We start from the raw sequence: 27700 nt of genomic DNA, 5'->3' as shown, positions 1-27700 counted from the left end.
TTGAATTGCCTTTCTGAAATGTGTTCTGTTTTCTATTGTGTCTATTGTAATTCCAGCGTTTTCCATGTCCTTTACAGTCTCTATGAACCATTCGTGGGTATTGAGTAATGTGAATATCCGTTTGGTTAGTCTGTTGCTACCCATTCTGAATATATGTCCCAAAAACTGTAGTCTTCTCTTCCTCATTACATCAATTAGTTTTTCAGTTTTCAAGTAAAGCTCTCTGTTTGGTTTTAACCTGTAATTCATCATTATCGCTTCTTTTAGTTTCTAGTATTTCCTTTAAAATTATTCTTTCGACCTTCTCTAGTTGCACAAGATCTCCATTTCTTGTTAGTTTAAGTGTTTCTGCCGCACACAGAGCTTCAGGTCTGGCCACTGTTTGGTAGTGTCTTAATTTCGTGTTTCACGACAAGGATTTTTTGTTATAAACGTTTTTGGTTATATGAAACACTCTTTCCATTTTGTGCACTCTAGTTTCTATATCTGTCTTTTATTTTGCATTGTATGTTATCCACTCTCCTAGATATTTAAAGGAATCTGTTTTGTGTATAGTATTGTTGTCAACTGCAATATTTTGAGGAGCATCACAGATGTTTTTTTATGAACTTTGTTTTTTCAAAGGATATTTGTAGTCCTACTTTGGCTGCTTGTTTTTGCAGTTCTCTTACTTGTTCTTTGGCATTATCTAACGAATCTGTACTCGATGCCATGTCATCTACGAAGGCTAAACAGTCGATAGTGATCTTGTTTGGATTTTTTCCTAGTTGAATCCCATTAGTATTTATGGCCTTCCTCCATTCTCGAACTACCTTCTCTAACACACAATTGAAAAGCAGATATGATAAACCATCTCCCTGTCGGACACGTGACTTTATTTCAAACGATTTTGAGAGCTCTCCCCTAAATTTTACTTTCGATTTTGTATCTGCCAAAGTTGCTTTAATTATTTCAGTTGTTTTATTATTGAGTCCAATTCTTTTAAGATATCAAGCAGTGTATTTCTGTCACTTGAATCATAGGCTTTTTTAAAATCCACAAAAGTAATTACATATTTTAAGTTCCTGATTTTCCTCGTTTCTATTATTTTCTTTAAGTTTAATATTTGTTCTTCACATGACCTTCCCGTCCTAAATCCAGCCTGATACTCTCCTAGTTGTTTGTCAAGTATTCATTCTGCTCTTCTTAAAAGATCTTGGTCAAGATCTTATAGGTCACTGGTAAGTGGGAGATTCTCCTATAATTGCTAAGGCCTGTTTTCTTCCCTTTTTTATGTAGTGGATGTATTAGTGCAAAGGTCCATTCTGGTGGTAAGCTGTGTGTTGTCCAGGTTTCTTTGAGTATTTCCGATAGACAATGTATCATGTTGTCACTAGAGTACTTCCATAGTTCAGCAACTATCTTATCCCCTCAAAAAAATGTCTCTGAGCAATATGCGACTTAACTTCTGAGGTCATCAGTCGCCTAGAACTTAGAACTAATTAAACCTAACTAACCTAAGGGCATCACACACATCCATGCCCGAGGCAGGAGTCGAACCTGCGATCGTAGCGGTCGCTCGGTTCCAGACTGTAGCGCCTAAGACCGCACGGCCACTTCGGCCGGCTATCTTATCCTCTCCAGGTGTTTTATTATTTTTAAGATCTTTTACGATTTATTTTATTTCTTCTGTGGTTGTGGGCTTTGAGTCCGGTGGTGTTGGGTTTACAGTATCGAAATTCAATTTTTCTTTTGGTGGATCATAGTTATGTAGTTCTTCAAAGTATACGGCAAGTATTCTACAGTTATCTGTGCTATTATATGCAGTTTTTTACGTTTTTGGGTCCGTGAAAAGTAGAGTAGGTGGAGTGTATTTCCATAAGCTACTTTTGAAGGTTTTGTAAAAGTCCCTAGCATTGTCCTATTTGAAGTTGGAGTCTATTGATGCTAGTTGTTTTTCATGTATTGTAGTTTGATCTTTTTAAGGCCTTTCGATGCTTGCTTCCGGGCTTTTGGGAATTCCTGTTTTTATCATTTTTATTTGCATTCCATATGTTCCAAGCTCGTTAGGATTAGTTCGTCACACTCATCATTCCACAAGATATGTTTCCATTTTTTGATAAGGAGAATGGTTTCTTCTGCTGCTGTACTATGTCTTGACGTTGTTCCCATGGTTTAGGTATTCTCTTTTCCAAAAGTGTCCTGAAATTACCTTCCTTAGTTAATTCCTGAGTGTCAAACTTTTTAGGTTGATATTGGCTCTTTCTTTCATATATTGGCCTAATATTGAATTTAACGATAGATAGATAGTGATCTGAATCTAAACCTGCACTCTTAGCAACTTTTACATTGAGTGTCTCTGATGTAGATTGTCTGCTTATAGCAACATGGTCAAGTTGTTTCTCCCCACCGACTGGATTCGGGGATAACCATGCAGTTTGTTCCTAGGGAGTTTTCTGAAAAATGTAGATTTTAGAACTATTTCATGTTCTCTGCGTAAACTAATAAGTCTTTCTCCATTTGCATTGCTTCTTTTATGTGCAGGGAACTTGCCTACTATGTATCGGTGATTACGTTCTTTGCCGATTTGAGCATTAAAGTCTCCCTGCAATATTATTGCGTTTTTGGATGAAATTTGGTCTAAGGTGTTTGACAGTTCCTGCCAAAAAAATTCTGTTTGTTCTTTTCTATTCTGTTTTTCTCATTTGTTGGTGCATGTGTATTTACAATGGTATACACTTTGTTTACTGATTTGAAGGTTAATGTTGAAAGTTTTTCAGTGATACATTTAAATTCTACTATTGAGTTTAATGTATTTACGTTTACAATGAATCCTGTCCCAAATTGGGGTACATTCTTTATAACTTTTTTTCCCGGCTTCCCTTTGAAGATTCCGAATTCCTCTGAATCAAATGAATGTTTATCAGTATACCTTATTTCTTGGAGTGCTCTTATCATTATATTTTTCTGTTTTATAAAATTTATTAACGTTTTAAGTTTTCGTGTTTTTAGAAGTGAATTTACGTTGAAAGTTGCCAAATAGTTTATATTTTTGTGTTTAATTTTATTTGTTGCTTGCTTAAGGCAGGTTTCAGGATACTCCGACTCATCCTTCGCACATTGCTGTAGGCCCCCGGAATCCGAATGCCTACTTTTAATTTCCTTAGAAATTGGAGATTGGTTACTCCCTGGGGTAAAATTTCTTATAAGGTGCGTACAATTGTTGTTTGTTTGTTGGGTTAGGGGAACAAGTCCCCTAAGGATTGTACTCGAGGTTGTTAGCTCCGAGGAACGGTTTTCAGCCGCAGCACTGGTGGACAAACGCTGACCACTTAGTCGCTTGTTTCAAGAAAGACGTCAAGTGTATTTTTTTTCTTTGGTTGCCTCTTCCGCTAGTTCCGCCGTACCGAGAACTATTCCCTCCGCCTTCACTACCGTTGAGGTCTTCACTGTAGTCCTAGCAAGGTGCCCTTACAAAGTACTATCACCGGGGACAGGTGAACCTTGGTTTTTTAGCGAGGTTGTTGCCCCTCCCCCTCCTCCTTCCTCACCTCTTGGGACAGGCGCAGCGGAGTTATAAATACATTTTGTATATCTGCTATCACTATTGTCAGCTTCATTGTAAGCAATAACGGTAGTAGTAGTATTCACGTTATTTGTTGTTAATATTTTCATTCTCATTGTCATTAGATACATTCAACAATTTTTAATTGTATTACATTGCAACTATTGTCATTTCTTAAGTAACTATTTCGTACACTGAAACTACATGTATAAAACGGTGGTTATATGTAAGAGAGGCCTTTAAAGCTCAGAGCTGATGAGATTAAATAAATAAACATAGAAACGGCACAATTCGTTACGGGAGGGGCTGTGATGCAACAAAAACGTCGTATGCATGCTGTTTACCTTCCTTCCTACCGTAGGTGTTTCTGCTGCTTTCACACATGAAAGTACTGGGAATCTCCCCGCCAGCAACTTCAATTAGGCAAGAAAATAAATGGAATTACACGGTTAGGCTCTACTGTTCTAGTTTGATTTCAAAAGACTGCACAAACACCCAGAATCCTGCGAGTTGTAGAACTCTTCAGTCTCACGCATTATGTTTCACGTTCACATAAAATTATGTCATTGCTTCTTTGTTAGATTTCGTTTCGTGGCATCTCTGTGGTGACACTACACACGGAGTAGGAACACTTATGTAAGGGAAAGTGGGAAAATAGCTAACGTTATTGTTTTGAAACATTCATAACAAGTGGTTTAAAATATGTAATATAGCTGTAGTTTCTGTACTGTTACTATACTAAATGAATTCACATGTAAAACAATAGTAGAATTAAATTCAGCTGCAAATACCACAAAGATAGGACGGCACACAATTTCCCACACCGCGGGTTAATTATTCGCAGTTGTTGGGGTACTGTGCGCTTGAGAAGAGAAGTTCATATTGAATAAACACGAGTAAAAATAATCTCCACTCAAATGTTTTGCCAATTTCCATTTTAGAATACTGCAATGTGTATAAACAATAACATTGATTCCGTAATCAGTTTTAGTTTCACGTTTTAACAATTTTTAGACTATTATTTCTTTGATAAGCAGCCATTACAAACGTAGTCTTGTCTTCTCCAGTACATGCAGCAGGCCAGCCAACACTGATGTACCACAATTATTTATGTCTAACTACTTCCTCATACATGCAGCTTAAGTAATTTGGTTCTTTACTGTGTGTAAGTAGTGATTTGAACGTGTTAGCTATCTGGTTATCGTTGTCAACGTCACCGTCGTCATCACAAGTAACGTGCCACATCGGTCCTCAAATTACTCTACAGTAGCCACCTAAGCTTCAGCGCTAGATTTTGGCTAAAATCGTTCTTGAATATTAAAAACCCCTTTTTGTTGCACTAACAAAATTTTAATTGACGTTTGTGTAAATTTAACCTCAAAATTATGTGAATATTATAACATACGACTATCAATTAAATAGTTTTGTTCCTTCTTGCTGCGAAGCTAATCTGCTTGTAAGATTTAAGTTTAGATCGAATTATAAACGTAATTAGTTAGCGTTTGCAAAAGTCTCTTCTCTTTCATTACCCTCAGGGGAAGTTTAAATTAGTAATGTTAACGAAACTGCGGACGAAGCCTGTGGCGCAAGAGAGCGAGTGAATTTAGAAAATCTCCTGCGACGCTTTTGGAGACTAATTTGAGGTTGTCTTCTGGCTTTATAGATTGCGAGTGTCCTGTATCAAATTGTTCCATTACTTTGAACATGAAATTCTTCAATGGACTACGGTCATCTTTGGTTCATAATTTACTCTTGTCTCAGTCGGCAAAATTCTTTTACTTATACTCGTTACTCTGTGGTATGAGAAACGACATAAAGTAGGAGTCCATGGCAAGAGATATAATACATTAAGAAGAGGTAGCGCAAGTCTTGGTGATGCGTTGAGTAGAATTTAAGTATCTTAATCGATAGCCGGCCGGAGTGGCCGAGCGGTTCTAGGCGCTACAGTCTGGAACCGCGAGACCGCTACGGTCGCAGGTTCGAATCCTACCTCTGACGTGGATGTGTGTGATGTCCTTAGGTTAGTTAGGTTTAAGTAGTTCTAAGTTCTAGGCGACTGATGACCTCAGCAGTTAAGTCCCATAGTGCTCAGAGCCATTTGAACCATTTAATCGATACACGGTATCCAGTAAACAATGAACATCCTGAAGGTACAGCTTATGCCGGTTTGGACGCTGATGTTAAGTAAGAGTGTTCATTGTAGACTAGATACGGTGATCCATTAAGGTACGTAATTCAACTTAACACGTCACCAAGACTTTTCTACCACAGATCTGATTATCTATATATGAAGAAGTGCGTCCGTTTGTTGGTTTGTCATTCTTGCAAATCTACAGTTTTATTCCGATCTTGAGAAATTTTGCACACTTTACCAAGAAAATACGAAGATCACTGTCTACATAAGGTCTCCTAATCTGACTTGAAACTTATATTTTTGTAATATGTAAAAGGAAAAGGTTGTTACCATCTCTGTAAGTTTTTGGCCGATTTACTTCAAATTTCTTAATTCAGATAAAACAACGAAGAAAATTATTAAAGAATTAAATGCTTAACAAACGAAATATATCGTGGTAAACTGATTATAATTGCCATCACGAGAATAAATTACAGCGGTAACATCCGCCATGGAGATGGTACCACCAGACGTCACTAGATCGTGGGACGAGTGAAAACTCGAGAAGTTGACAGAAACATGATCGCAAACTATTATTTGTTGATTAGTTGCCGTTGTTACATACGACGTATACAATAGGAGATATTTTTGTCCATGTTTCACAGTTATTTTTATTATTAAAATCCGCAGCACCATACAAACGCTAAGGTAGATTGTGGATAAGGTACTACTAAAGTCATTAAATCGTAGGCCGGTCAGAAGATCTAACAGAACCCGAGATTTCCCCAACTGTGACGTAAACTGCTCGAGCACAGTCCCACCTGAAAAACTGAAAACTGAGCTGGAACAATAAAAACCGAATTATCCAAAAACATAATGAGATACTTACCGCAAAACTGTTGGCGCAACTAATCGTGTTTTCATACATGGAAAAATATAAACTTTGCGAAAATTTGCTGGAAGAAATGAATTAAAAATGCTAATAGGCACAGGGACTATCACTTTGTGTGGCAGATATTACACATCCTGGGCAACGCCGGGCAATGCAGCTAGCGGTGTACAACGAAACGCGAGACAATCAGAATTCCGCGTTGTGTTAGTGAAAAGTCGTACCGGAATGACGGACCTGCCCAGACGCTGTCACACATCCTTTAATAGCGATGTTAAATTTTAATTGGCCAACGGATTCACTATCTCAAAAATGACCCTAACATGGAATCTTAAGGTGGGGAATGCTATAAAATCCTGCTGAATGACCATTCTTTACTAAATCGAAAAATAATAATTATGATAGATTCAAGAAACTACAAGTTACTTCAAATGAAATAAAAATAAAATTAAACTGCTATTTTATTATATTAAAAGCAATGACATAGCATAAGACTCAGATACATGACTATCAGAACAAGTGATTGCAATAAAGGTGTGAAGCAACTGGGGGAAGGACTGCCGTATCCTAGCTGCACATTCAGTCACTGATACTAATGCAACCCACCAAATGTTTTAGTTACTCCAGTAGTTGACTGAATAATAAATGAAAACGATGTATCTCTGGAACGGGGATTAACGTTACTGTGGCAACGGTACTTCCTGTTTGCAAACATCAACGCCTACTTGTCAGTGATTCTTTTGCATACTCTCACCAGCCTGCTGCAGCAGTAAGTTTGCTGTGCGCTGTCTCTGTGAATAACAAGAACCTCGCTCTTCAGGACTCGGTCACCGTGTAATCCTGTCCACCGTCTCAGCCCAGAGCCCCCGACGTCTAAAACCAGCGACCGTTCACCTTTCACGTCCAAACCGAGAGCGAGTTTTCACGTGTCCCCACTCCCGACTCTGCGCCGTTCCGGCCGCAACATCCAATCAGGAAAATGTTACTGTTTTTCCGCGAATAGCGTGAAAACTGCCACGTTTAATAAATTGTCACCACAGAATGTCTCCAGTCAAGGGCCAATCGGCGCATACCTTCCTCGCCAGTTTGCTCTAGAAATTCCCGTCTGACGTCAGTAGGCGATGGGCGAGTCAAAGCTGCGTTTATACACATCTGAATTTCCAGAACCCTAACCAACGTGACGGGAAGTCCGCGAGGCTTTTCCTCCCACTGCGGTAGGCCCAGAAATCCCAAGGCTTACGGTTTTTCTCCATGTTATGTGGCAGCCAGCGCTTGAGATTACTGTCCTCAGCCTCATACAGAGCCAAACCGTACCGAATACCGCGAACCCCATCTAAGCTTGATTGACAGGGGCTTCTTAGGTGTCTCCTTGACACACGTAAGCCGGAACAAAGCTTCTGCATGCCCTGTGGTGTCCCCTCTCGCTGCCCGCATCTCGTGGTCGTGCGGTAGCGTTCTCGCTTCCCACGCCCGGGTTCCCGGGTTCGATTCCCGGCGGGGTTAGGGATTTTCTCTGCCTCGTGATGGCTGGGTGTTGTGTGCTGTCCTTAGGTTAGTTAGGTTTAAGTAGTTCTAAGTTCTAGGGGACTGATGACCATAGATGTTAAGTCCCATAGTGCTCAGAGCCATTTGAACCATTTTTTTCCCCTCTCGCTCTCAGAGATCCGTGCGAAGTGAGCGGTTCTCACGCATTCTTAGAGTGGAACTACAAGACTCGACCGACAACCACTGCAGTTTTATAATAAACATCCCCCATCGTTAAATAACGTCATGAGAATTTTAGCACGATCAGGGTAAAGCGCCCTGCCTATCGCCAGTCGTGACGAGGGTCAGAAGAATTTAACTTGTAAATGGAAGGAGGCAAGCCAGACGTCGTGTAAGCTTTCAACAATAGTAAATTATCCGGTGAAATTGTTAGTCTAGTCTTTCCCTACACCACTGTAGTAGGCCTACGTTGTATGTCCATCCTTTTGACTGGACGTCTAGAGGACCACAGACGTTTACCACTGTAAGAAAATGAAGAGCCTACAGCCTTTATGATATTATTTATTGCGTAGCCACCAGTTTCGGCACTTCAGTGCGCCATCTTCAGGCCCTAGTTGTGGCTGAAGTGGTTATCACGATCAACTGGTAGTTGATGGTTGGAGTGCTGACATCGCAGTTACAGGTAGTCTGCGTAAACCAGTTATGTTGGCCACTGATGCAGAGTGTAACCACTTCAGCATCAGCTAAGGTCAGAAGATGGCACATTGAAGCGGCGGAACTGGTGGCTACACAATAAATAATATCATAAGGAGGGCTGTAGGCGTTTCATTTTCTTACAGTATGTTGTAAACACTTGAATGAGCCATATAAGACGTTGTACGGAGGTAGGCCTACTAGTTAGAGGTAGAGACAGTGCCAAGGGAGCGGGCGGCAGCCGCGGGGTCCACGGTGCGGGCCCGCGAGTGTACCGGCGGCGGGCGTCGGCGTCGCGGCGAGCCCCGGCGTCACGCGACGCCGCCTGGAGCGCTGCCCATCCGGCGGGCCAGCTGCGCCCTTATCTGCCCCCCTCACCCCCCGCGGCGCGCGCCGCGCGTGTGCCTCATCTATCACCGCCCCCGCGCGCCTGCTCTGCTCAGCTCCGCTCCGCTCCTCCTGCCCCCGCCACTGTTGGCCGCCTCTCTGGCCCGCTGCCGACTCTTCAGGTGCAAACTGCTTTCTGCCTTCTGCGTACCGCGCCGATCGACGCTCGTAACGCATTAACCAATTACACTGATGTCGTAGCGCTAGTCGTAAAGTTTTAATTTTCACCTCAATAACACAAATTTACACAATTAATTTTTTGTTTATTTGCAGATAAGTGTCATTGCACCACAGTATGGTATCAAGCAGCTAAAAAAAAGTAAACTCCGCCCGAACTGCCCATGAAGGCCCAACGGTACAGACCGGCCGCCCTGTCATTCTCAGACCACAGGCGTCACTGGATGCGGATACCAAGGGGCATGTGGTCAGCAAACCGCTCTCCCGGCCGCATGTCGGTTTACGAGACCGGAGCCGCTACTTCTCAATCAAGTAGCTCCGCAATTCGCCTCACAAAGGCTGACTACACCTCGCTTGCTAACAGCACTCGGCAGATCAGATGGTCACCCATCCAAGTGCTAGCTCAGCCCGACAGCGCGTAACTTCGGTGATCTGACGGGAACCGGTGTTACCACTGTGGCAGGATCGTTGGCATCACACAGCTAAATGAGCTTAAACAAAAAGGCACAGCCCATTGATGGCGTATCGTGCTGTAACGCGTTTCCTGCATTTGAAGGAGAACAGCCCTCGACGATCCACGCTTCGTTGCTGGAAGTGTTCGCCAAAGTAATCAGATGGCGCAGAAATTTCCATTGTGGCCAAACAAGTCTAAATGACGAGAACAAACTGCCTGACCGTCAGTCTGTTAACAACCGGGAATCGCTAGATAAGTGGGGGCTGTAGTGGTTAGTGACTGACGTATCTCAATGAAAGCTATACTGGAAACAGTAAGGAACTTGCACGACAGTTTGAATATGACATTGATCGCAGCTCTCCGGGTTCCACGACGGCACTTACTCAAAAAGCCAGCCGAACCGAAGTAGCTGTCGAATTGTTGCAGATGTATCAGGGAAATCCAGATGATTTCGTTAGCAGTCGAATTACGAGGGACATGGAATATGTAATTCAACACTTCTTTCTGAAAGTGGGTTGGTTTTAGTCAAGATTCCAATACACCATATTATACCCCATGCTTTTGGCTGCAAAACCCTATTTTTCAAAATAAACTCCATTCAATGCAGCGTACTTACGCCACATTACTGGCAGGACCTGTATGCCCGCAAGATAACATTCTACTGGTCGACATCGGAGCCAACTTCTTACTACATCAATAATCTCCCGATCCTTCACTGGGCCAAACAGATAGAAGATGCGAGGTCGGGGCAGTTGGCTGGATCAGGAAGGACAGTGAAATGAAGTTTTGTGAGCTCCGCTCGCATGCGCAGACTTTTCACGATCAGCTTCATAACGCGCAAGCAATTCCGCGCAGATGGTCCTTCGTTGCTCTTTGTGGTTTCCGTTAGGCGACGAGGAATTCAGGGGGGGGACACCTTCGAGTACCTCAACTGATGGACGAGTGTGTCAGCACTGCCAACAGAGACGTCCTTTTAAGCAGCGAGGTGCGATCCGTCGATCACCTCGAATGAGTGTCTCCACGCGTTCCAACACTGCGGGAGTCATAGGTGCGTGTGGCCGGCCAGCACGCAGCAGATCGGATAGGTTTGCACGACCTTGTTGCCATGATGACGGACGCCTCGCCCAACGACTCGCCGTGCTTTTGTTTACTGCCATGTTTCCGTACACATTCTGCAAGCGCCTATGAATATCTGCGATGCTGTGGTTTTCCGCCAAAAGTAACTCGGTGAAATCTCTCTGCTTCGGACGTGTCTCCATTACAGTCTTCATTTTGAAGGTTACGTATAGTGCCACCACCTACGGGAACCTCGTGGAACTATGGGGGCTGAAGCAGGAACATTCCGCGATATTGCACAACAAATTCTGCATTGTCATCCGAAATTGGCCGAGAAAAAGATGTGTTGCATTAGTTATCGAACGCCCCTCGTATCATGGACGAGTACTGCGTTTGATACTACGACACTAAGCAGAGGAGAAAGCGAGCAGTGGAGACAAGTATATTCACCTGCGCTAACAAGGCGTAGACCGACCATCAGTGGGCGAATGGGGAAACGTCACTGGAGTATACTGCGTAAATCTCCTGACAAGGTTTACGGCAGACTGTTACGAAGAAACGTCCCGCAAAATTGTCCGAGGGGTTTTTCTTGCTCTGCGACAATGCCTCAGCTTATTCTGCACTCAAAACAGTCACACCTGCTGCTGCTTCGAGATATAAAGTTTTGCCTACAACAATATTCCTCTGAATTGTCTTCTAGTTCCTGATTGCATTGCATTGCATGGCAGGCATTTCCAGAATGAAGACGAAGTGATTTTCGAGATGGAACGTTCCCTGAACAGCCAAAATTACAGGCTTATAGAACCAAGGTTTCTGCCAAGATATCCACCGTTGGAATAAATGCGTAAGGTGAACGTGTAGAAAACGACTAGCAGCATCACCAGGTTTCATGCTCGTAGCTTAATTTTTTGGGACCATAACTAAAACTTTACAATCAACCCTCGTACATGTGCATGCACGCAATGAAAATGTGAAACTGAATTGAAAAGTAATTCATGCCACAACGGTACGTTATGTTGAATAGCCGGTATACAGAGACCGAAATAATGATCTCTCCTTGTGGCTTATTGAGTGTACAAGGTGAACTCTAACTCAACCGACAAAATTTCGGAACTAGTTCAGGGAGTTTGTTAGTATTTCGCTATATGGAACCCTTGGTTATCGGTAGCTCGTTAGAGAGTCGTAATGTAATTATGACTGTTTTTGTTATTCCAGCTACATTGCAAACTGTGGAAATACCTTCACAATAGTATTTAAAAAAAAAGTTGTGTGGCCTGGTGCAAGCCTTTCAATTGGACGCCACACCGGCGACTTGTACGTCCTTTCACAATAGTGAAAATATGTATGCAATCACGAAGATGTACAACGCAAAACACAGAATAGTACATTAACCTTTAGACGAAACGCGCAAAGTTGCGTCACAGCAATGTGTCATTGTGCAGCTCTTCAAATGCATTCACACGAAATGCATATCGGCCAACTCCTTAAGTAAACCTATTCATACTGCTCTATATTACTGTTAATGTACAACTAAAACTGCCAGGGAAACAAACCCAAGACATAAGTGGCGAGTACTGAATGCAGTCTTCAGGGCGAACTGTAAAGTGGGCATTACTGTTGTCAACAGCAAGTACCCTGAGTCAATAGAAAACGTTTGCTAACAAACAACACAGAAGCGTATACCACTGACATTTGCACTGCTGTGCAGATATTTTCAGTGCAATACGAACACAAAGTAGGGTTGGGCAAACGATACTTGCGTTCAAACGGGCTCGTGATTTCCCGATACGCCGTAGCCACTCGATTCAGTATCGAGCCTACTCGAGTAGTAACGTGATATTTGACTCGCACAGGCGAGTGAGAAACTACGCACTAGCCACAACAGGCTATGATTGTACTTAAAGTATGACAGTTTCGGGAGAAACGGGATTAAATAGAATTAAATCCTACTACTGCACAAACTACTGTATTTGAACAAATTTGCAAAATGGCTCTGCCCGCATCTCGTGGTCGTGCGGTAGCGTTCTCGCTTCCCACGCCCGGGTTCCCGGGTTCGATTCCCGGCGGGGTCAGGGATTTTCTCTGCCTCGTGATGGCTGGGTGTTGTGTGCTGTCCTTAGGTTAGTTAGGTTTAAGTAGTTCTAAGTTCTAGGGGACTGATGACCATAGATGTTAAGTCCCATAGTGCTCAGAGCCATTTGAACCAGCAAAATGGCTCTGAGCACTATGGGACTTAACATCTATGGTCATCAGTCCCCTAGAACTTAGAACTACTTAAACCTAACTAACCTAAGGACAGCACACAACACCCAGTCATCACGAGGCAGAGAAAATCCCTGACCCCGCCGGGAATCGAACCCGGGAACCCGGGCGTGGGAAGCGAGAACGCTACCGCACGACCACGAGCTGCGGACAACAAATTTGCAATAACAGTTCTCATACACTACTGTATGTTCGCGAATACGTACCAACATTTTTCCTGTTTTTTTTAGTAAAGGTAACAAAAAATATTACTTGTCTGAACCTAGTAAAATACTTTTTTGTTTATAAGATTCTGTAGTGATTTACCAAGTCGACTGAAAATGAGCATTTAAATCCGTGTTCACATATTAAAAACGTCACCATATTTTAATCAGTTTCAAAACCTGATGGAAACATTCAGATGAAACAAAAAATAAAATTAATCAAGAATTAAATGCCTAACAAACGAAAAATAGAGTGGTAAACACCCATAGAACTGGAAGTCACCTAAAGGTCGCGCGTGTAGTGAAAGTCAGACACTTGGACAGAATCGTGATTGCAATCTTTTCTTTATTTATTTGTTGCCGTTGTTACATACGACATGCATGCTACGAAATATTTCAGTCCATTTTTCACACTTCTTTTTTATATTAAACTCCATAAAATATTAAAAACGCAAAGGCAGGTTATGGAGGTAGCAGCAAAAAAATGTCACTAGATGGTTGACCGATCGAACAGAACCCGAGGTTTCTCGAGTTGTGACGTACACTTCTAGAGCAGTTCTAGTCGTGCTCAAGCACAGATAAATGGTGATAAAAAATCAAACGGAATGAAGGTATTCTGTAACGTGCCATTGGAAATCACGGGTCCCATTGCCAGAGTACTGAGAAAATATCTCTGGACAACCTCTGAAATTTTGTTCATCCTAGTACGTCGTGAGCAGTCAGTACCAATTGTTCGACGCAACTGCCCGTGGCGAAATGTCATTCCAAGGAAGGTGCTCTGGCACAAAGTTGAGTGCGACGGTATGATTGCCTCTTCATGTGATTAGTGTTGAATAGTTAGGCGGCTATAAAGTCGAAGATTCACACGACAGTGCTTAACTAGCCGTACTTCTATTGGATGACATGTTCTGACTAATGAGTTTATCCAACGAAAGTATAAGGAAGTGTGTAGCAAAACAGAATGAACGACGCAGTGACGTGGATTTTTTTTTCACATACAAAAGCGTTAGTGCGGCTAATAATGAACAGAAAAGATCTTAGGACCTGTGGAGCGGTGCAAACACGAAGTTTTATATTTGTTGGATTTTCAAATGCTCGTCCAAAAAGTCGCATATGACAACTCCTAGCGAGGCGCAAACATTCTTGTCGAAACAGAGCGTTCAGTAATTCTCGTCTATACGGGAGACGGGGTGAGTCTACGCTTCAGTTGTGTGAGGGTTAGGGACACAAATTGTAGCAATTTTTAGCTTTTTTGTAAAAAAAAAACATATCGTTTCACAGCAAGTCTTAGTAATCAAACCATTCAAGTTTCTTATCAATTAAAGTAACCTGATAACGTAGGTTAAGATCCCGTAGGGACCCATTTCGACAAGAGTTTAGCTACATGTGTTATCTAAAGAATTAGTTGTATTTACCGTGTAAATAGGATAATTCAAAGTGAGACTGAAACAGCTAAAGTATTTAATCTTTTGAAAACTGTGGGGATGGAACTGACCATGACCGCAAGGAATTTGGGAAAACACGAGCCCTCATAAATCAGAGTGTCTGGACTGCTATTGTGAAGGTGCCCATTCAAAATAGGAGATCCAGATTTTGACTACTGTAACATCCCGCTAGACGTCGGTTGGTATCTAACTGCGCCAAGCTCTTCAAGACATGGTTATAGCTCCTCATTTCCATCTTGTTATCCCTAAGGATTTTACAGTTTCATAGTTTTTAACGCTGTCGGTTTGTTTAGAATAATTGCGTAGCCAAGTACATGATAACGGCACAATTATTTGCTGCCTTTATGAAGTGATTCTGGAGGACTACAAGCTCTAAGTTGCAGCGTCATTATGAAAGAGTTGGTATGATTCGCTTCTTGTCTACGTATAGGTCATTTCCAGGCTGGATGTAAATGCATGAATCGTACAGCTGATATCTGAGGAGATCGAAAGTAATTCTTTAGAATTATCTGCAACGTCTACGTCAGTTCGTCTTGCATGTTTCCCAGACAGGGCACATCATAGCTTATAGTAAACTTACCACGCTGTTGCGAGATGTGCAGGATCACTAGGTCAACGTTTACCTCTGCGGCTTCGCTCTTGGCACATTTTATGGGACATCCTCCATCTCTCTATACGCACAACCACGGAAAGAAACTGCAATAACCTCAATTTCTGTGTTAATCGAAACGTGAGCCTGTGCGAATACCGAAAATTTGTGGTGTCGCTTTCATCGAACAGCAGATGGCAGTGAGCAGGCCTTTCTGTGTGCCTTGTGCGTGGATGTTGCAGCTTATTACAGTGCTGCGTTAGAGGTGGACGGTTGTGTCAGTGTCCTTGCTAGGCTACGGTGACTCCATATATGCTGCTGATACACACCTGCTGCCATCTGAACTGTATCTCCAGAGGCTGGACGGACGTAACGACGAGGTGCTACACGTCTGTCGGCGGTGCGTTGCTGCTAACCCTCCAGTACACCAGTACTTGGGTCAAAGAGGATAGCTTAGGAAAAGCTGCAACTAGGTGTCAGGAGGGAGTTCTGACATCCGCGTGCCGTTACAGACTATCTGTAACATCACAGCACTGTAGTGCGTCTCTCCTCCTGTGTCGCGAAAAAATTGTCTCGTGAGTGGGATACCGACTGGTTGTCGCGAGAGTAGCTTCACACTATATACAAGTTCCAATTACGGTTGTGTACGCATATCAAGTAGACCCTCTCTTGAAACACATGATGCACTCTGCATTCGATTATAATACAAAAGCCCACCTTTTGGCTACACGGTTTGTGTGTGTGTGTGTGTGTGTGTGTGTGTGTGTGTGTGTGTGTGTAAGGGGGGGGGGGGTGCCGCGCATTGGTTTTCTCTGTTTAAAGAGGGAAATGTTGTCCGGCACTTCCGTCAGTTGCATGACCCCATGTTGCTGCTATTCCTTGGACAGGGATGTCATGTGCCGTTTTAGCAGCATTACGCGCGTCAGTATGTGTTTGCCGGAAAGTTGTGTGCTCTTCGTAGTGACCAGCAGGATTACCAGACCTTACGTGCAACCTTACCTTATGTGCAACGTAATGGGTCAGCAATTCACTTGGTCTCAAAGGCCAGTCACGACCGGTTAATCATGTTTTGGACAGTTTTGCGGCCCACTATGATTTGACGTCGCATTCTGTGAAATAGCTGCTTCATATGCTCTGGAACTGCCAGGATGTAATAATCCCATGGTACGCATTATGTTGAAACGCTTTTCCAATGTGCCGATTGCTTTCTCCAGCAATGTATCAGTAAAGAGTATCTTTAACTTGAGATTTCACTGAGCGCCCACCTCTTAAAATGAATTGTGAAAACGCCGTAAGAAATGAGGCTAAAGCAAAAGATAAATCGAGTGATGCTCATAGTCGTATTAAAGACGTAATTAATGTAAATACGAGACTACATATAAAATACATGGTGTAATTCTGGACTGTACACGCAACATTTATACCCCAGTTGAATACAGTGTTACTGACTCATAAATTTCTGTAGGAGACTGGGATATAGAAAGCCAAAAACCATCTGGAAAGAATCGTCGTCAGATGTACGTTTAGCTTCGATATAATTATATTCTCTGAAGTCTGTGGAGACTACACTGAAAATTTATCATTCCATTAAGATTCTACTCTCTATAATTCGTGTTTTTACCAGAAAACCCAATAATAGTGAGGACACATTTTTCTAGTTCACCAAGTAACGAATGATGTGAGAAAATTACCTCCGCTCCGTTGCATGATATGAACAGCCAAGACACATTGACGGTCATGAAAGGCAAAAATAGGTTCTACCTGTTAAATTTTTCCTGGGTATTGTGCACAGTCTTGTAAAACTTTTAAAAGGACATCTATCTCGCCTTTGACTGTATAACTATTTATTCATAAAATACACTGCTGCGGTTTCGACATTGCGTCATTATCAAGTGCAGTACCTACTGGAACACAATTTTCACAGTACTCCAGGTGTTAATGACCGCACCGCCGAAACTGCAGTAATGGTTTTATGAATAAACAGTTATACAGCCAAAGGCGACCATGATAATCCTTAAAAAGGTATTACTTGTGATGCATAAAGTACTTCAAAGTTTTCTTGCTTCCCTTTTCTCTCCACAAAAGAGACAACAGCATGCCATCAACTTATTCTCTATGTATCACTCTGCTGAATCGACATATTTCGACAGCTACGTGGGGAGGAGGAAACTTCGTTCTGAGAGTAAGCACTGTGGGCCAGTAGCTCTGATAGCATGTCAAACCTCATATACTGCAAATATTTTACCTTGTCCAGTCATGTTTGCTTCAACACTGCGCTGCTAGATAATTTTCAGAGCCTGGACTGTCACTTTACTCGTGAAAGCGGCACCCTCAAGGCAACGTAGTTCCACTTTCGCGAGGATGGCCATTAAGCGCAGTGTTCAGATACCAATGCGTCATACATAACGGGTTGCCCAGGTAGAAGCACGTGTACATCGTCGACAGTAGATCCGCACTCCATTTCCGCCGGCGATACAACAATCCGGGCAGTAGTTTTGATTAATAACGGACCGCACCAGTTTCGTTATATTTTTGTCTCTATTGTAGGAGGTAATCGAAACGGATATTTGAGTCCAGGTCTGCATTTATTTACTAGATGCCAATACGAGATTACGTATAAGAAGGTTCTGGCACTTACTCCTTCCTCAAAATGTATTTCGCGTTTTCTCTGATTATTATATAAAAGAAATTGTAGGATAAGACACTAGCATCTTAATCTAATTAATATGATTAGGCGTCCTTTCGTTCACCATTACGTTGTGATTTCCCAACGCCACGCAAAATAATCAGTGTGTTCGGTAACATATATTAGAGAGGGTTGCACTTACCTTAATTGTTTCAGGCAATCAGTGAGTGTATAACAAGTCCATTAGTACAAAATGTTCGTAAGCTTGTGTGCAGGTCTGCCTATGTGATAAGCAGTGACTACTGTGGTGCTGGGTTAGAAATTATCGTTTCATGTAGAATTAATCTGCAGCAATACCTATTCTGTGGGCATTGTCCCTGTTACTGAAATCTACTTTCGGGCATTAGAGAAGAAATTATACGGGATCGATTCCCAGCGGGGTCAGGGACTTTCACCTGTCTCGATATAACTGGGTGTTGTGTCGTCTTCTTCATCATCATCATCATCATCATCATCATCATCATCATTCATCCCCATTACGGTCGGAGGAAGGCAACGACAAACCACCTCCAATAGGACCTTGCCTAGTACGGCGGTGCGGGTCTCCCGCATCGTTCCTCTACGCTCTGTCAAGACGCATGGGACATCATCATCATCACCACCATGCAGGAGAAAGGCGAAAATAATCTATTATCGTTCGTCTACCTAGTCAAAGTGAAACAGCGAAACTGTGAAAGATCTGTTTAAGTTTAGTGGTCAACAGGCTACAGCAGTCCACTCTCCCCACCGCCGCCCCACACCGAACCCAGGATTATTGTGCGGTTCGGTCCCCAGTAGAGAGGTTTACATAAACAGAGGCGCCTGACTATCACCTTGAATAACTTTTGACTTGTTAAGTGTTTTATCTCTTTTCACGTAGTGACCAGGGGTTCATCAAGCAAAGACGAACGCATTTTCGCAACTTCGTTAATCAGCGAGATACATGAATCGACTTTGTTTTGTTGATATTTTTTATGAACTATAGTACTTTTTGCTCCCGGATAACAAATTTGTACGAGACAAATTCAGTGTTATAACTTGTTTGCTACAAGAAGATACAAAGTAAGATGTACTGCAGATATAAATGTTTTTGCTGTTGCGTCCTTCTGAATGTCCCGCCGGCAGAAATTCAATCTAGTCTCCACGGGACCATTCGTCGTCGAGACAAGAGATAGGCCTGTTTCATCAGTTGTGTGCCCGCTTTTGGAGGAATTGACTGAATTACATTTTTAGAACACAATCTACGACCAGATTAGAGACAGAAGTGATGACACTTTCTGCAGAACCTGACCATCATTTTGCAAGACATGCTCAAGCACGTACAGTGCCAGCTGTTACTGATTTGTTTGACTGATGGGGCTGCTAAGTGCTATACCACCTACTGCACTCCCCTGACTTAAGCCCTCGTAAGTTCAACTCGATTTCTAAACTGAAGGAAACACTTCACGGCATTCGTTTCAGAACTGCTACAAATTCGTTCGGGCAATAGACCGCGCCGCTCGAACTGTCAACACAACTGGCACTGCTAACAGTATCCTACGACTTCCACATAGCTGGCAACGGGTTATACCAATGCTGGTGACTACTTTGAAGGTCAGTAAAACTTTGAAACACGTATTTATTTTTTACTAGCTGTAAATAAGTAGTTGCCACTATTAAAGTTCCAACCCTCGTATGTCTGAATTTTCCCCCGCTGATCTGCTATTCTGGCGTAAAAAAGTAAAGAACAATTGTTTCATAAGAAAAACTAAATTATTCCATAAATTATGGGACTAATAACATGGCGGAAATGTTTGTCTTTATTTCATGAGCCCTCGTTCATCATTCTTATGGGTTTACAAATATGTTTGCTGATTTGACGTAGCTCTGTACACTAGACCATTCTGTGCAACTCTCTTCACGTCTGTAAAATCTCCTGCATGTTGTATTTAACTCTATATCTGCCTGTGCAATTTTTATCCCACACCGCACAATGCCTTCCATTACCAAATTGGTGATCCCTTGATGTCTCAGAATGTGCCCTGCCGACCGATCCTATTTTGTATCATAAATTTCTTTTTCTTCCCAGCTCGCTTGACTATCTCTTCATTAGCTATCTCACCTACGCATCAAATAGTCAGCGTTGTTTGTTTTGCAGCATCCTATTCAACAGTTTTATACACTCCTGGAAATGGAAAAAAGAACACATTGACACCGGTGTGTCAGACCCACCATACTTGCTCCGGACACTGCGAGAGGGCTGTACAAGCAATGATCACACGCACGGCACAGCGGACACACCAGGAACCGCGGTGTTGGCCGTCGAATGGCGCTAGCTGCGCAGCATTTGTGCACCGCCGCCGTCAGTGTCAGCCAGTTTGCCGTGGCATACGGAGCTCCATCGCAGTCTTTAACACTGGTAGCATGCCGCGACAGCGTGGACGTGAACCGTATGTGCAGTTGACGGACTTTGAGCGAGGGCGTATAGTGGGCATGCGGGAGGTCGGGTGGACGTACCGCCGAATTGCTCAACACGTGGGGCGTGAGGTCTCCACAGTACATCGATGTTGTCGCCAGTGGTCGGCGGAAGGTGCACGTGCCCGTCGACCTGGGACCGGACCGCAGCGACGCACGGATGCACGCCAAGACCGTAGGATCCTACGCAGTGCCGTAGGGGACCGCACCGCCACTTCCCAGCAAATTAGGGACACTGTTGCTCCTGGGGTATCGGCGAGGACCATTCGCAACCGTCTCCATGAAGCTGGGCTACGGTCCCGCACACCGTTAGGCCGTCTTCCGCTCACGCCCCAACATCGTGCAGCCCGCCTCCAGTGGTGTCGCGACAGGCGTGAATGGAGGGACGAATGGAGACGTGTCGTCTTCAGCGATGAGAGTCGCTTCTGCCTTGGTGCCAATGATGGTCGTATGCGTGTTTGGCGCTGTGCAGGTGAGCGCCACAATCAGGACTGCATACGACCGAGGCACACAGGGCCAACACCCGGCATCATGGTGTGGGGAGCGATCTCCTACACTGGCCGTACACCACTGGTGATCGTCGAGGGGACACTGAATAGTGCACGGTACATCCAAACCGTCATCGAACCCATCGTTCTACCATTCCTAGACCGGCAAGGGAACTTGCTGTTCCAACAGGACAATGCACGTCCGCATGTATCCCGTGCCACCCAACGTGCTCTAGAAGGTGTAAGTCAACTACCCTGGCCAGCAAGATCTCCGGATCTGTCCCCCATTGAGCATGTTTGGGACTGGATGAAGCGTCGTCTCACGCGGTCTGCACGTCCAGCACGAACGCAGGTCCAACTGAGGCGCCAGGTGGAAATGGCATGGCAAGCCGTTCCACAGGACTACATCCAGCATCTCTACGATCGTCTCCATGGGAGAATAGCAGCCTGCATTGCTGCGAAAGGTGGATATACACTGTACTAGTGCCGACATTGTGCATGCTCTGTTGCCTGTGTCTATGTGCCTGTGGTTCTGTCAGTGTGATCATGTGATGTATCTGACCCCAGGAATGTGTCAATAAAGTTTCCCCTTCCTGGGACAATGAATTCACGGTGTTCTTATTTCAAATTCCAGGAGTGTATACTCTTGTCCGCAGCTCGTGGTCGTGCGGTAGCGTTCTCGCTTCCCACGCCCGGGTTCCCGGGTTCGATTCCCGGCGGGGTCAGGGATTTTCTCTGCCTCGTGATGACTGGGTGTTGTGTGATGTCCTTGGGTTAGTTAGGTTTAAGTAGTTCTAAGTTCTAGGGGACTGATGACCATAGATGTTAAGTCCCATAGTGCTCAGAGCCATTTGAACCATATACTCTTGTTTTCTGAACTGTTTATTGTCAATATTCGAGTTCCGTACAAGGCCACACTCCAAACAAATATTTTCAGAAAAAGACTTCGTAATATTTCGCCATCGTCTGTTACTTTGTTCCAGGAATAACAAAAATCGTCTACTACTTCTAGCGTCTAATCTACTAATCAGATTTCTTCAGCGCCACAAGCTTTAATTCAACTACATACCCTTAAGTTTGCCTTCCTTTTGTTGAAGTTTATCTTTTTTCGCTTTCCAAATTTCTTCCTGGTTTGCTTAGCAACTTACTCAGTATACAGACTGAATAACATTGGGAGTAGGCTACAATCATCAGGCCCTTTTCAGACATTCTTTCCTTTTCAAATTCTTCGGCTCATATAATTGCAGTCTGGCTTCTGTACAAGCTTTAGATAACCTTTAGCTCCCTGTATTTTGTCGCTGATATCTCCAAAATTTTCAACAGTCAATATCATCAAAAGCTTCGTCTAATTCTACAAATGCTGTAAACGCAGCGTTGCGTTTCTTCAACCTATCTGCTAAGATAGTGTTAAACGTTAAAGATTTTTTATTTAAAATCTTTTAACAGTACAGGTAAGTCGCAGGATTAGTATTACCTCGCATTTTCAAGCATTTCTCCGGAACGGAACTGGTCTTCCTCGAGGTCGGCTTCTACCAGTTTTTCAGATTATTGTAAATAATTCGTATCGATATTTCGCAACCATGACGTGTAAAACTGGTGATCCGCTAATATTCACGCTTGTGAACAACTGCCGGTTTTGGAAACTGGAATTATTACATTTTCTTGAAGTCTGAGGGCATTTCGCGTGGTTCGCATATGTGGCAAACCAGATGGAATAATTTTGTTACGGCGTGCTCCTCCAGGGAGCTCAACGCTTCTGAAGGAATGTCGATATATTTCTTACAGGCTTCACCGTGTATACACATCCGTAGTGTGGGTGATAAAAGTACAGAGGGTAGGCAAAATAATGTGAACAGATCAGATGGCTCTGAGTACTATGAAACTTAAGTTCTGAGGTCATCAGTCCCCTAGAACTTAGAACTACTTAAACCTAACTAACCTAAGGACATGACACACATCAATGCCCGAGGCAGGATTCGAACCTGCGACCGTAGCAGCAGCGCGGTTCCAAACTGTAGCGCCTAGAACCGCTCAGCCAATGTGAACAGTGGTAGTAATGAGATGGCTGTGTTTGACGCAGGTAAGGCACTGGTCGCGCTCGACTGTGCGTGGCCAGAACGGACTAGGCATCAGTGCTAGTTGTTTGCGAGCAGTGCACACTTCGTATTTACATTCAGAGGCCGAAGTCGACGTGCAATGAAATATCTAACAGAGTCAGAGAGAGGGAAGATTGAGGGGGCCCGATTGGCTGGAGCATCGGTAGCCAGACAGCCAACTTATTGAATGTTTCAAGAGCAACTGTTTCAACAGTCATGATAGCCTACACAGAACATGAAAAGACATCATCGTGTAAACGTGGGCGCAAATCAAAACTAAATGATAGAGATCGTCGTACGCTAAGAAACAGCACAAAACTACGGCGGTTAAAGTGACTGCAGAGCTCAATAGCTATCTTCGATACCCCGTATCTATCGACACTGTCCGCCGAGAACTCTATGAAGCGAATATTCATGGTCGAGCTGCTATACCGAAACCGTTAGCGACGACAACTGACAAAGAAAAGTAAAACATGGTGTCAGGAGCATAAGTCATGGACAGCTGATCAGTGGAAACACGTCATACGTTCCGACGAGTCAACATTTTCGTTATTTCCAACATCGGGCCAGGCTTACGTCTGGAGAACACCAAAAGAATCCTACAATCCTGATTGCTTGATTGCAATGGTTAAGCATGGAGGTGGAAGTGTGATGGTGTGAGCAGCCATATCACGATATTCTGCTGGTCCCATCGTTACTCTCAAAGGTCGTGTTACAGCCAACGATTATGTGAACATTTTAGGTGATGAGGTGCACCTCATGAGTCAGATGATGTTCGCCAATAATGATCCCATATGTCAACACGATAACGCACCCAATCACACAGCCAGGACAGTGCAGTGAGGAGCATGCAACTGAACTGCAGCGTTTTCCTTGGCCAGCACAGTCTCCGGACTTGAACATTATAGAACCCTTGTGGACGTTATTGCAACGCAGGAGTTAGAAGAGGTTCTCATCGAACAATGTCATAACATTCCACTGGAGACTATACAATCATTATTTGTCAGTATTCCAAGAAGTATCGCAGCTGTATTGCGGATAAATGGGGGTCCAACCCCTTATTAATAAAGTATTCCCAAGTAAGTACAGGTGTTCATATTATTTTGCCTATCCTCTGTAGTAAAGTGGGCGTAGGGTAATGGCGAGAACGAGGGAAAATGCCCAGCGACTACTGGACACCACACAGCCGCGAGAATCCGCCGGTGAGAGGCGACGCGACCCGGACCGTCGCACGGCGGTGTCCCCTTTGCGGGAGTCGCGTGCCCCGTGGCCGGGCGGCGTCTCGTTTCCCGGGATACTCCCCCGGTGGCGGCCCCAGAGCCCTGGCTGCACACGTGGCGTTCCAGAGCGGCAGCGCTTCCGGTAAGGCGCAGGCAGCCGCCCACACAGAGCCAGCCGCTCCGACCGCCCTCCCGCTCCTCCACCTCCTCCTCCACCCTTGTCCGGCAGCCGTCTAGACGCCATCGTCTACACGGCCTGCCGAAGACGGCAGACGTCACACGTTCCGCCGAATAGAAAGAGGGTTTAACACTGTACACCGACAGTCGGGCATACAGCTGCCAGGCACAATCACAAGACTACCTAACTCTCCTAGCAAGTGGTAAACGAAGCCCGATGCCTCTAAAACACATCTAATCCTTTTCAAACAAACGTACGGCCGTACCGGTAACTAAAAATCAGAAGAAGTCAAACAACAACTTTGGGGGCAAACCGTCACTGCAAAAGACAGTGCAAAGTATCTGGGGATTACCCAACGTGCAGTAGACATAACAGCAAAAGCTGCAACTAGGTTAAACTTACTTAGTCTACTAAAAGACAGAAGAAATGGTGCAAAGATACAAACAATGGTATTCACCTATCAATCCTTCGTTCATCCCATCTTAGAGTGCGCTGCATCAGTATGGATGCAAGCAAAACAATAGTGGAAAAAATAATGGCAGCAGAGAGGAGAATGTTAAGCATTACGGGCAAGATGAATGGCTGGACCAGAAACAACATACAGTAGTTTCCAAAAACGCAAAGGTAAAACCACTAAAGAAAAAGATGGTTGGAATCAACTGCCAAAATTGGCACCAACCGATATCAGAACAAAAGAGCTGCGGCCGACCTCCTATTGCATAAAGACGACTGATACACCAACCACAACTGATTTTGTCATCACAGACATAGAAGAGGACAGGATAAAACACCTGCTACTAGATGAACCTCAAGAGAAAGACGACATGTAAAAACACCGACACAGCTCAAATCGAGTGACCACACTTAACACGGGATGAAAAAGACAGACAGCAGAGATACAAGCAAGAGAATATTCAACAGATCCTTGCTCAAGTTTTAGGGAGGTTTCCCTCAGCACTAGGGCAGATGTCAGGATCATTACCACCCTCCCACGCGAGAAAAAGCGATTAGAAAAGAACAGATACTCAAGAACAGGAAAATCCTTTCCCCCAACCAAAATAAAAAGTGTCCCAACAGCATAAAATAAGGCACCAAAGAGCAATAAGCTGTCCATGTGTCCGCCTCCGCCTCCCCTCCCATCAGTGAGGAACGAAAGATAAAAGAAAGGCGGTTTCGAGTCTAAAAGGCAGCCGTCGTGCACGGCACGGCACAGTAGCGCCCTTCATGTTCTTCCTCCCGTCTCTCACCACACTCCCAGCGAAATCGAACGCATGGGCCTTAGTTTATCGTCGTTAAAAAGAAGGCTAGTGTAATTATTGACAACTATATAATTCTGAACTGGGTGTCACATCAATAAGGTAAAATCTTCTAAATGCATTGTTTGCTCTTCAACAAAATCTTTATTTTGCTTACCATATGCCTCCTAGTAGTTAGAATCTATAGTAGCTAGAATCTTTATTTAGCTGACTGTAGTTGCTGCTTGCTGTAGTTCTTGTTATGAAGATTTTCTGTGAGGTAAGTGACTTATGAAAAAGTATGAGTTAGCGTTAGGATTTCTTGCAATTCAGGGTCATTCTTTTGCGTTAATTATTGGAAACCATGTTGTCACTATAGCAAACAGATTGCGTTGGGCGTGTTTATTGTGGGTAATAAATGAATAGGTTATTTGCATTTAATGCTTAGAGTATTCAGACATCATCTAATTTGAACCCTGATTTTTCTGTACACATTGTAAAAGCCTGTGTCATTGTGCACGACTTGGTGCGTCACAGAAACGGCTTTGAAACGGAAGATACATTATCGATAACTGGACTTCGATTGTAGACAACTAGACAGGTACGTGATGGAATTTCACCAAACAATTTCAGGAACGTAATGACGAATTTTTTTACTTCAACTGGTTCCGTAAACTGGCGGTTTTCTAAAATATTTTTGGAAAGATTGATATTACGCCATTCAGTTTAAACATGGTACAATAAAATCTCTTTAAGTGATTGAACAGCTTACTTAACGTATTAATTTTTTGCCTTGTCGTTGAGGTTTTTAAATGATACACTCTTCTATTTGAATAATGTGATGCACATTTTTCTGTATGAATTCTGCCCTTATAATGTTCTAAAAGCTTTTTCGCACAAAGCTGGCCGTTCTTCCATTAAGGAAATTCATCACTCATTGTCTAGTCTACTATGTTTTGCAGTAGAGGTAGCCCAAAAAAGACGCTTAGCTTGTAACATTTGTGATGCTGCTGAACCTTCTACCTCCCAGTTGTACAGATTTGTACAGATGTTGCTATTTACACAACAAGTAAGGTACGTTTTTTTTTTCATAAATACGATAATCGTAAGGTTTAATGGCCTACAACTGTATATTATCTGTGCTGACGGCTTTCCTCAAACGCATGTTAATCTGGTATTAAGATAAACTATTCGTTCATACACCGACAGTAATACAACGTTGTAAGAGCATCGCCCCTTGCAATATACCTTGTGTGTGCAACGACCCAGAAGCAACTTACCAAGCGAGACTTTACCTTTAATTACTCGCTCCAGAGATACTATCTTACCTCTGACTGTTCAGAAGTCGCTGCAAAACAACTATGTAAAAAACTGACGTTAGGCAGGATGTTAACAAACGTGAGATTCAATATTATACAAATGGTCGAGAGTCCTAAACGGAGTATTTTGAGATAGTAACCGATGGTCGGAAATGAATATCGAGCTCTTGAAAGAACAATAATTGAGAGGCACGCGTTCGTCAATTACTTAATTATATCACATGACTGCCTACCGAATCGAACGCTGCCGTGAAAAAAATATAAAATCTTCAAAGATGCTTTCACGGTAGAGTTAACCATTGTTTCAGTTCGCGTGTGTTTGTCGGCTCGGTGACTCACTGGTAAACCGGCAGACTAGAAATCCAAAGGGCCAGCTTTTGAACATGGTCAGTACTAGGATTTTTATCTGTTCATTTATCACTTCTTTAATCTGCGGTAATGATTGTTAATGTGAAATATGTGGAGTTCCACAGTGATTCGTAATCCACGTTAAACTGTAGCTCTTCCTGTAACACACCGAGCGAGGTGGCGCAGTGGTTAGACACTGGACTCGCATTCGGGAGGACGACGGTTCAATCCCGCGTCCGGCCATCCTGATTTAGGTTTTCCGTGATTTCCCTAAATCGTTCCAGGCAAATGCCGGGATGGTTCCTCTGAAAGGGCACGGCCGACTTCCTTCCCCATCCTTCCCTAATCCGATGAGACCGATGACCTCGCTGTGTGGTCTTCTTCCCCAAACAACCCCAAC

General features: G+C 43.5%; 1 protein-coding gene across 4 annotated transcripts in view; it reads left to right on the top strand.

Moving 5' to 3' along the window:
* LOC126262576 (myocyte-specific enhancer factor 2) overlaps window positions 1-27700 on the top strand; it is an 888576-nt gene that overhangs the window by 687556 nt on the left and 173320 nt on the right. The window lies entirely within an intron of this gene.

This window comes from Schistocerca nitens, chromosome 6, assembly GCF_023898315.1.
Source record: "Schistocerca nitens isolate TAMUIC-IGC-003100 chromosome 6, iqSchNite1.1, whole genome shotgun sequence".
Classification (NCBI taxonomy): domain Eukaryota; kingdom Metazoa; phylum Arthropoda; class Insecta; order Orthoptera; family Acrididae; genus Schistocerca; species Schistocerca nitens.
The sequence above is the reverse complement of the archived record's forward strand: the minus strand, read 5'-3'. Positions and strand labels throughout refer to the sequence as shown.